The sequence below is a fragment of the Callorhinchus milii genome, unplaced genomic scaffold (assembly GCF_018977255.1).
Source record: "Callorhinchus milii isolate IMCB2004 unplaced genomic scaffold, IMCB_Cmil_1.0 Scaffold21, whole genome shotgun sequence".
NCBI lineage: Eukaryota > Metazoa > Chordata > Chondrichthyes > Chimaeriformes > Callorhinchidae > Callorhinchus > Callorhinchus milii.
In genome coordinates this window covers 431,253-441,742 of record NW_024704762.1, presented here as the reverse complement: position 1 = coordinate 441,742, position 10,490 = coordinate 431,253, and positions in this window count along the sequence as shown.

The following is a 10,490-nucleotide window of genomic DNA, read 5'->3' as shown; positions in this document are numbered from 1 at the left end:
CCCTCGCAGTCACCTCTTCAAATAATTCTATTAGATTTGTTAGGCAAGATTTGCCTTTAACAAATCCATGTTGGCTGTCTCTAATTACCTCACGTTCCTCTAAGTAGAGATTTATTTTGTCCTGGATTACGGTCTCCAGTAGTTTTCCTATTACCGAGGTTAGGCTGACTGGCCTGTAATTTACGGGCTTGTCTTTCTGCCCCTTTTTGTAGAGTGGGGTAACATTAGCCACTCTCCAGTCTCGTGGCACCACTCCTGTGTCCAATGACAATTGAAATATAATGGCCAAAGCCTCCGCTATTTGAACCCGTATCTCCCACAGCAACCTTGGGTGAAACCCATCTGGTTCTGGTGACTTATCAATTTTGAGTCCAGTCAATCTTTTCAGAACTTCCTCTCTGTCTATAGAGTCGCAATAATGAGGGACTTTAACTATCCCAACATTGACTGGCAAAACAACAGCGCAAAGGGCAAGGAGGGGGAAAGATTCCTAAAATGCATACAGGACAACTTTCCTGATCAGTACGTTTCCAGCCCAACGAGGAAGGAAGCAGTGCTGGATCTAATTCTGGGGAATGAAGTCGGGCAAGTGGAGCAGGTTTCAGTGGGAGAGCATCTGGGCAATAGTGATCACAATATCATTAGATTCAGAGTTATATGGAAAGAGACAAGAAACCACCTAAGGTGACAGAAACAGATTCAATAACAACTTTCAAAAGCGAATTAGATTGGTACTTAAAAAGGAAATATTTGCAGGGGTACAGGGAAAGGGCAGGGGGGTTGGGACTGATTGGGTGGGTAGCTCTTTCAAAAAGCCAGCACAGGCACGATGGACTGATTAGCATCCTTCTGTGCTGTAATATTCTGATTTTATGACAGTTTGAGAGTGGATGTGTTTCCAAACATTTTCCGGATATCCCAACACCACTGTTGACTTTGGGTGTTTGTGTTACACGTGTGTGTGTAGTCGCCAACAACTTTAATATAAAAATATTGTCACAGTAACTGCCAGGAACTGGTGTCCTTACTGTAACCACACAATCATTGCAGTGTAGCTCTGTGAGTCAGCGTCTCACACCACTGTTACACAAGGGATCTCAGCCTCTGTGCTCCTATGACACATTAAATGATAAATGGTGAAACCACATAAACATAGCACGTTTCCTTTCCTCTGCCAAGCCACTCCTCTCTGGTCTCTGTGTGACTGAGATTGTCCAGGCACAGACCAGTAACAAGTTGTGATGGGAAATGGAACACACCCAGAATGTGACCCTACAATTTGCAAATCTGGGTCAGACTCCTTGGGGCCCACAGAACACTAGGACCCACCACACACTGGAGTGTACACATCAAGCATCCATCCCCAACACTAAACGGAAATCGGTCTACACTTGTGATGGGAAGATTGAAAGTTTACAGACGTTGAACACAAACAAGAATGGGAACTCAGTCAGAAACGTTGACCGTAGATCAGAGAAACGTCCCTGGTCTCTTCCCGTCCCCGCTGACCCCTCACTCTAGGTGGACCTGCCCAATTCCTCTTCTAAATAATCTCAATCGACTGCTCTAACAATCTCCTCTGACAAACCCCACTCAACCCTCCAGGACAAATTATTTCAAACCTCCCCGAGTCACAATCGTGAAGCTACACCTTCTCCTCCCTGATACCCCGACCAGAGGAGAGTTTCTCCCCATTAATTCTCTCAAAATGTTTCATTACTTTCAACACTTCAATCACATCCTCCTCAACCTGGCCTCTCCTCATAGCTCTGTTCTCTCATCTCCTTAAGTTTTGCTGTCCTCGCTCCATCTCTCCATCATATAATGTGTCCTGTCTATAATGTGGCCCCAGAAATACAGCAACAAAAACTTGCATTTTGCTCCTTTCACAAGAGTTAGGGTCGCAGAACACTTAGGTGTGGTGTAGCATGATGCTGAGCCGGGGAGAAAGGCATGGCACCCATAGGCACGGTCAAAGAGGAAAATCTTCAGGTGCGATCTGAAGATAATAATAATAATCCTTCCTTGCATTCACCACGTATTCTCGACATCTCAAAGCACTTCACAGAATATACTGTAAAGTGAATTAACTGTATATTTGTGGGCAAAACGCAGCAGCCAATTGCGCACAGCAGCGTCCAACAAACAGTTGCAGATTGAGTAAACAAATTATTATTATTTTTTAGGGATTATTATCCCCGGAAACGTGATCCACCAATCAACTAACAACTGGGTTCCTACTTACAGCTAATTGTGTGGAAGTTTTGCCCTGCCAGGAATAGAGCCCAGGTCTCTCGCTTGCAAGGCGCTCTAATTATTCATTGATGAGGGAAATGCGGTGGACATTATTTACATGAATTTTAAAAAGGCTTTTGACACAGTACCGCATAAGAGGTTAATAAAAAAACTGGAGGCCCACAGTATTAAGGGGACAGCAGCCATTTGGATTAGGAACTGACTGAGTGACAGAATGCAGAGGGTGGTGGTTAATGGGTGTTCCTCGCAATGGAAGGAGGTGTGCAGCGGTGTCCCCCAGGGATCGGTATTGGGACCACTGCTCTTTCTAATATATATTAATGATCTGGACTTGGGCATAGAGAGCACTATTTCCAAGTTTGCAGATGATACCAAGTTAGGTCGGGTAGTATATAACGAGGAGGACTGTAACCAACTGCAGGCAGACATACACAGAACGGTGGAATGGGCTGACATGTGGCAGATAGATTTCAATGTGGATAAGTGTGAGTGATACACTTAAGTAGGAAAAATGATAGGAGGCAATATAGGCTTGGGAGCTCAATCTTAAGGGGGTGAACGTACAGAGAGATCTGGGTGTTCAAGTAAGTGATTCATTGAAGGTGGCAGAGCAGGTTGATAGGGCAGTAAAAAGGGTATTTGGTGTACTGAGCTTCATTAGTAGGGGCTTAGAGTATAAGAGTAGGGGTTATGCTTAATCTATACAAAACACTGGTTAGGCCTCAGCTGGAGTACTGTGTCCAGTTCTGGGCACATTACCTCAGGAAGGACATTAAGGCACTGGAAAGGGTGCAGAGGAGATTCACGAGAATGTTACCAGGAATGGGGAACCATAGCTATGAGGACAGGCTGGAAAAGTTAGGACTTTTCCCATTAGAGCAGAGAAGGTTACGCGGGGACCTGATAGAGGTCTTCAAGATCATGAAAGGTTTCGACAGGCGAGATAGGGAAAAGCTGTTTCCACTGGTAGGTGTGTCTGTGACTCGTGGTCACAGTCTGAAGATATCTACCAAAAGAAGCAGAGGGGAGGTTTTTGTTCCTTAACTCTAACCACATAGATTCCGTTTTGGGGCCCTCCAGCGCCTCGACCCTTTACACAGCTATAACCATATCCTTGATTAACATTGCCACAGCCCCACCTTTTCTTCCTTCCCTATCCCTCCTGAATACATTATAGCCAGAAATATTCAGCTCCCATTCCTGTCCTTGTTTGAGCCAAGTCTCTGTTACTGCTACTACATCGTATCCCCCGATGACCACTTGAGCTGCAGCTCACCAATCTTGTTTGCTAAACTCCGTGCATTTAGGCACATGCACTCCAAGACCGACTTGACCTGTTCTGCACTTCCCCCCACCCCGTTTTATTTCTCCATTTTCTAGCTCTTCGTTTTTTGCATTCCCTTCCCTCAAAACTAGTTTAAACCCTCCCCAACAGCATTAGTTAGCCTATCTGCAAGCACATTCACCCCAGCCCTGTTCAAGTGCAACCCATCCATATGGTACAGGTCCCAGAGATCCAGAAACCTGAAGCCCTCTTTTCTGGACCATTTCTCCAGCCAAGCATTCATGTGCTTGATCCTGCCATTATGGTACTTATTTGCCCGAGGCACAGGGAGTAATCCAGAGATCACCACCTTGGATGTTCTATTCTTTAGTTTGTTCCCCAGCTTTTGATATTGACCCTGTAGAGTCTCAGCCCTTTTACCAATATCATGGATCCCAACCTGGATCACCACTTCTGGATGTTCTCCTTCCCCCTGAAGAATTTTATCCACCCTTTCTGCACCAGGGGGCAACATACCATCCTTGACTCCCGTCTTCTGTTACAGAAACGTCTGTCTATACCTCTCACTGTTGTATTCTCTATAACAACAGCATTGCTCCTGTTACCTATGACCCTCTGTTCTACCACTCGGTTTTTACTGTCCTCCCTGGAGATATCAACACTCTCAATGTTCAGTACAGAGTACCGGTTTGAGAGAGCTACACTATTGGGGGCATTCTGCCCTGCCCGTCCCCTCTTCCTACCATGCCGGACAGTCACCCAGTCATTTTCCGTCTGAATCCTCGGTGTGTGGGGTGGGGTGGCCACCTCTTGAGGTGTCTGGTCCATCAAATACTCACATCCGTTGATCAGGTTTAAAGCCTCAGGCTCTATCACCCCCCTCTCATGGGTCCCTTTATTTGCAGGACTGATGAAACTATCCTGTCCCTGACCATTAACCGGATGCAAGCATCTCTCGAGTCTTAGGGGAGTGATGGTTTCCTCCATCATACTGTCCTCTCACTGTCCCTGATGGAGCGCAGTGTCTGCACCTCGGCTTTCAGCTGAGCTCCTCTCAGCTGGAGCTTCCTGAGTTGCAGACACTTGCTGCAGATGACGTTGCCGGGGCTCAGGGCCCTCCATTAACTCCCACATTTCACACTCCTCGCATTTCACTTGCCACATCTTCTCACACAATGATTTTCTATATTTTTTTCATTTTTATTTTTGTTTTTTTGTTTTAATTTGCTGTCAGTGTTGTAGTTTCTGACAGTTTGCTGATGTTTGTCCTTGGTTCTGCTGTTGAAAAATTACGTCACATTCTATACCTCTATTTATAAAGCCAAGGATCCCATAGGCTTTTTTCTATCAACCTGTTCTGCCATCTTCAAAAATCTGTGTATGTGAACCCCCAGGTCTCTCTGCTCTGGAACCCCCTTTACAACTACCATTTATTGAATATTGTCTCTCCTCATTCTTCCTCCCAAAACGCATCACCTCATACTTAAACTTCATCTGCCATGTGTCTGCCCATTTCACCAGTCTATATCATCCTGCTCTGCTATCATCCTCATTATTCACCACGTTCCCAAGTTTTGTGTCAACTGATAAGAACATAAGAATTAGGAGCAGGAGTAGGCCATTCAGCCCCTCTAGCCTGCCCCCCCATTCAATAAGATCATGGCTGATCTATTCTAACTCCACCTACCCGCCTTATCCCCATATCCCTTAATCCATTTATCCACAAGAAATCTATCAATCTCAGTCTTGTTGACGTTCAACTGAAGAAAGTTAGCTATCATCCAGGACATGGTCTGACAGACATTCTGTCAGGACAGCAGTGGGACCTGGAGTCAAGGGTGGAGGCAGAGAGGTAGAGTTGGGTGTCATCCGCATACATGTGGAAGTTGACCCCATGTCTGTGGATGATGTCACCGAGAGGGAGCATATAGATGTTGAAGAGGAGGGGATTAAGGACAGAGCCGTGAGGAATGCCTGAGACAGTCCGGGCGCAAGAGGAGAAGCCATTTGTGGAGATGAAGAGCAGACGGTGTGAGAGATACGATCTGAATGATCTGGTGACGACATCCACAGACATGGGGTAAATTTCCACATGTATGCGGATGACACCCAACTCTACCTCTCTGCCTCTACCCTGAACTCCAGGACTACTGGGATCCTGACTGACTGCCTGTCCGACATCAAGTCCTGGACGAGGGACAATGTTCTCCAACTCAACGTCAACAAGACCGAAGCCCTCCTGATTGGCTCACGCCAGCGCCTCCGCACCTCGGGCACTGGCAGCATCAGCCTCCACGGCTGCACACTCAACCTCACTGAGCCAGTCAGGAACCTGGGGGTCTTGTTTGACCCTGAACTGTCCTTTCTCCCCCACATCCACGCCATGACCGGCACTGCCTACCACCACCTCCGCAACATTGCCAGACTCCGCCACTGCCTCATCCCTCAGGCTGTCCAAACCCTCACCCACGCATTCGTCACCTCAAGGCTCGATTATGGAAACTCCCTCCTCATCGGCCTTCCCAACTCTTCCCTTCAGAAGCTGCCGATCATCCAAAACTCTGCAGCTCGTGTACTGTAATGCACCAGCCTCCGTGACCCCATCACTCCCACCCTCGCCCGACTCCACTGGCTCCCCATCCCCCAGAGGATCGAGTTCAAGATCCTCGTCTTCACCTTTAAGGCCATCCATGGCCTTGCCCCCTCCTACCTCTCTGCCCTGCTGACTCCTTCCCATAAGAACATAATAATTAGGAGCAGTAGAAGGCCATTCAGCCCCTCTTGCCTGCCCTGCCATTCAATAAGATCATGGCTGATCTATTCTAACTCCACCTACCTGCCTTATCCCCATATCCCTTAATCCCTTTATCCACAAGAAATCTATCAATCTGAATCTTGAATATGTTCAAGGACTGAGCATCTACAGCCCTTTGGGGTAGAGAATTCCATAAATTCACTACCCTCTGAGTGAAGAAGTTTTTCCTCAACTCAGTGCGAAAGGGCTTACCCCTAATTTTAAGACTGTGGCCCCAGTTATAGTTTCTCCAACCAGGGGAAAAAGTCTCCCACTATCTATTCTGTCGTGCACCTTAATAATCTTATAGGTTTCTGTAAGATCACCTCATTCTTCTATGTTCTTGAGAATATAAGCCTAAATTGCTCACCCTATCCTCATAACTCATCCCTGGTACCAGCCTAGTGAATCTACGTTGTACACCCTCCAAGGCGAGTACATCCTTTCTTAAATAAGGAGACCACAACTGCACACAATACTCTAACTTTTTGTGACTCAGTCCTTGTAACACTATCTCGTCTCTCCCCTTCTAAAACATAATCTGCTCTACTGTTTTTGCCACCTAGGTGGATGACCTCACACTTCCCTACATTATACTTCATCTGCCCACTCACCTGCCTATCTATATCTTGATGCATTTTTTGAATGTCATCCTCGGTGTTTACTCTCCCTCCTAGTTCAGTGTCATCTGCGAATTTGGATATATTAAGTTCCATGTCCTCGGCTAGATCGTTGATGTAGATTGTAAATAGTTGAGGCCCAAGCGCTGATCCTGTGGCACTCCACTAGTCACATCCCGCCAATCTGAGAAGGACCCGTTTATCCCTACTCTTTGTTTTCTTCCCGTTAGCCATTCTTCAATCCATGCTGATATATTCCCCTTAATTCCATGGGCCCTAATCTTGTGGATCAACCTTTTATGCGGCACCTTATCGAATGCCTTTTGGAAATCTAAATACACTACATTCCTCCCTATCTAATCTACTTGATATGTCTTCAAAGAAATCTAAAAGATTTGTTAAGCATGACTTCCCTTTTGTGAAGCCACGTTGACTCTGTCTAATCATATTGTGATCCTCTAAGGATCCCACTACGACATCCTTAATTAAGGATTCTAGAATTTTCCCTATCACTGATGTCAGACTGACTGGTCAATAGTTCCCCATCTTCTCTCTTCCACCCATCTTAAATATGGTGTGACGTTTGCGAGAATTTTGGAAGATCAGACACAAGGCCTCCACTATCTCATGAGATACCCCTTTTAAAACCCTAGGATGCAAACCATCAAGTCCATTTAGGGACTCTGCCATTTCCTTATCCCCCATTATGATTCCTCCTGTCTCCGCCTGTAATGGACCCACATTTACTTTTGCTAGCCTATTCCTCTTAATCTATTTATAAAAACCCTTACGATCTGTCTTACTGTTCCTAGCTAGCTTGCCCTCATAATCCATTTTCTCTCTCTTAATGAGCTTTTTGGTTTTTCTTTCTTGGTCCCTAAAACACTCCCAATTCCCAGGTTTACTACTCTTTTTGGCAGTTTTATAGGTCTTTTCTTTTAGTTTTATACTTTCTCTAACTGCTCTAGTTAGCCACGGATGAACTGCTTTCCCTGTGGTGCTCTTATTCCTCAAGGGAATATGTGACCGCTGGGAATTTTGCACTACATCTTTAAACATTTGCCATTGTTGGTCTATTGTCATATCCATAAATCTAATGCCCCAGTCTATTTTAGCTAATTCTTCCCTCATTCCTGCAAAGTTAGCTTTATTTAAATTTAAGACCCTTGCTTCAGATTGACAACATCACTCTCTAACTTAATACTAAATTCTATTGTGTTATGATCACTCTGCCCTCGAGGAGCCTTAATATCTATATTACCGACTCGCCCTGTTTTGTTACACAAAATACGACCAAGGATGGCCTGTCCCTGAGTTGGTTCCTCAGCTGCTGCTCCTGAAAGCTCTCTCTCATACATTCTATAAACTCCTCCTCTACCCTACTTTTGCTGATTTGGTTTTCCCATTCTATGTGAAGATTGAAATCACCCACGATTACTGTATGCTACACGCTCCTCTAATGTCTTGATTAATACCCTGCACTATGCTGTGATCACTGTTTGGGGGTCTATAAACTACTTCCACTACTGTTTTCTGCTCCTTGTTATTTCGTAATTCTACCCATATTGTCTCTACATCCTGGTTATCTGATTTGAAATCCTTTTCTATTGTTTTTATTCCGTCCTTTATTAACATGGCTACCCCCCCCCCCCCCCCACCTCGTTTTCCACATTGTCTACCCTTCCTATAAGCTGCAAACCCCGGAATATTTAACTCCACCGCTCGATCTCCCTGTAACCATGTCTCAGTAATGGCTACTAGATCACACCTGTTTGTTTCTATCTGTGCCTTTAATTCATCTATCTTATTCCGAATGCTTCGTGCATTCCGATATAGAGATTTTAATTTCTTACCATTTCCCCTACTCTCTGATGCCCTATTTTCTTTACTGAGCTTCTTACCTCTCGTTGACCTAATGTGTTTATCTCTCTTGCTATTCTGTTCTGCCACCTTTAGTTTTCTTAATACTGCGATTATTTCTAATTGTATTCCCCCCACTTTACTAGTTTAAAGCTTTATTTACCTCCCTTTGTATTCGGTTTGCAAGGACATTTGTCCCAGCTCAATTTAAGTGGACCCCATCTTTTTGAAATAGACCCCTTTTCCCCCAATACTGGTGCCAATGGCCCATAAAATGAAACCCCTGCGTTCCACACCACTCCCTCAGTCATGCATTCAACTCTGTAATTTGCTTATTCCTGTACCAATTTGCACATGTCAAAGGCAGCAATCCTGATATCACTACCTTTGATGTTCTTTGTTTTAATTTAGTTCCCAACTCCTTGAACTCCCTCCTCAAATCATCACAACTAACCCTTCCCATGTCATTGGTACCGATGTGAAGTACCACCAATGGATCCTCGCCCTCCTGTTTTAGATTCTCCTCCAGCCCCGCCGAGACGTCCTTCACCCTGGCCCTATCTATGTCAGTGATCTGGATCTGGATATAGGGAGCACAATTTCCAAATTTGCAGGCGATACTAAGCCAGGAAAAGTAATTAATGGTGAGGAGGACAGCACCAGCCTCCAAGAGGACTTAGACAGATTGGGCAGACACGTGGCAGATGAGGTTTAATGTGGAGAAATGCAAAGTGTTGCATTTTGGTAGGAAGAATGAGGAGAGGCGATATAAGCTGATGGTACAATCCTGAAGGGGGCAAATGAACAGAGAGACCTGGGGGTCCACATTAGCAAATCTCTGAAGGTCGGCAGGACAAGTAGATAAAGCTGTTAAAATAGCATACGGGATACTAGGTTTTATAATAGGGCATAGAATACAAATGTCAGGAGGTTATGTTGAATATTTATAAAATGCTGTTTGGCCTCAGTTGGAGACTGCGTTCAGTTGTGGGCACCGCACTTTGGGAAAGATGTTAGGGGATTGGAGAGGGTGCAGAGGAGGTTTACCCGATGGTACCAGGAATGAAGGACCTTAGTTATGAGGAGAGATTATTCTCCCTCGAGCAGAGAAGATTAAGAGGGGATTCAATAGAGGTTTTCAAGATCATGAGAGGATTTGATAGGTTGAACCGGGAAAAACTGTTCCCACTGGCATGTGGGTCAGTATTCCGAGGACACCGATTTAAGATCGTTGTTAAAAGAAACAGAGGGGAGGTTAGGAAAAATGTTTTGACCAGCGAGGTGTTGGGATCTGGATTGCTTTACCTGAAAGGCTGGTGGAAGCCGATTCAATATCAACTTTTGAGAGAGAAGTAGACGGGTATTTGGGGAGGACAGGATTGCAGGGCTATGGAGAGAAAGCGGCCGGTGGGATTGAGTTGGAAGCTCTTTTAGGAGCCGGTGCAGACACGATGGGCCGAATGGCCTCTTTCTGTGCTGTAAGGTTCTATGATTCTATGAACTGTAAACTTTAAAATCTTGCTCTCTTTCTCTGAGCCATTCACATATATCAAAAAGAGCAGTAGATGAAATACCAACCTCTGGGGGACGCCACCGTACACTTCCCTCCAGTCTGAAAAACAGCCATTCACTACTACCCTCTGCTTTCTGTCTTCCAGCCAATTTGGTATACACG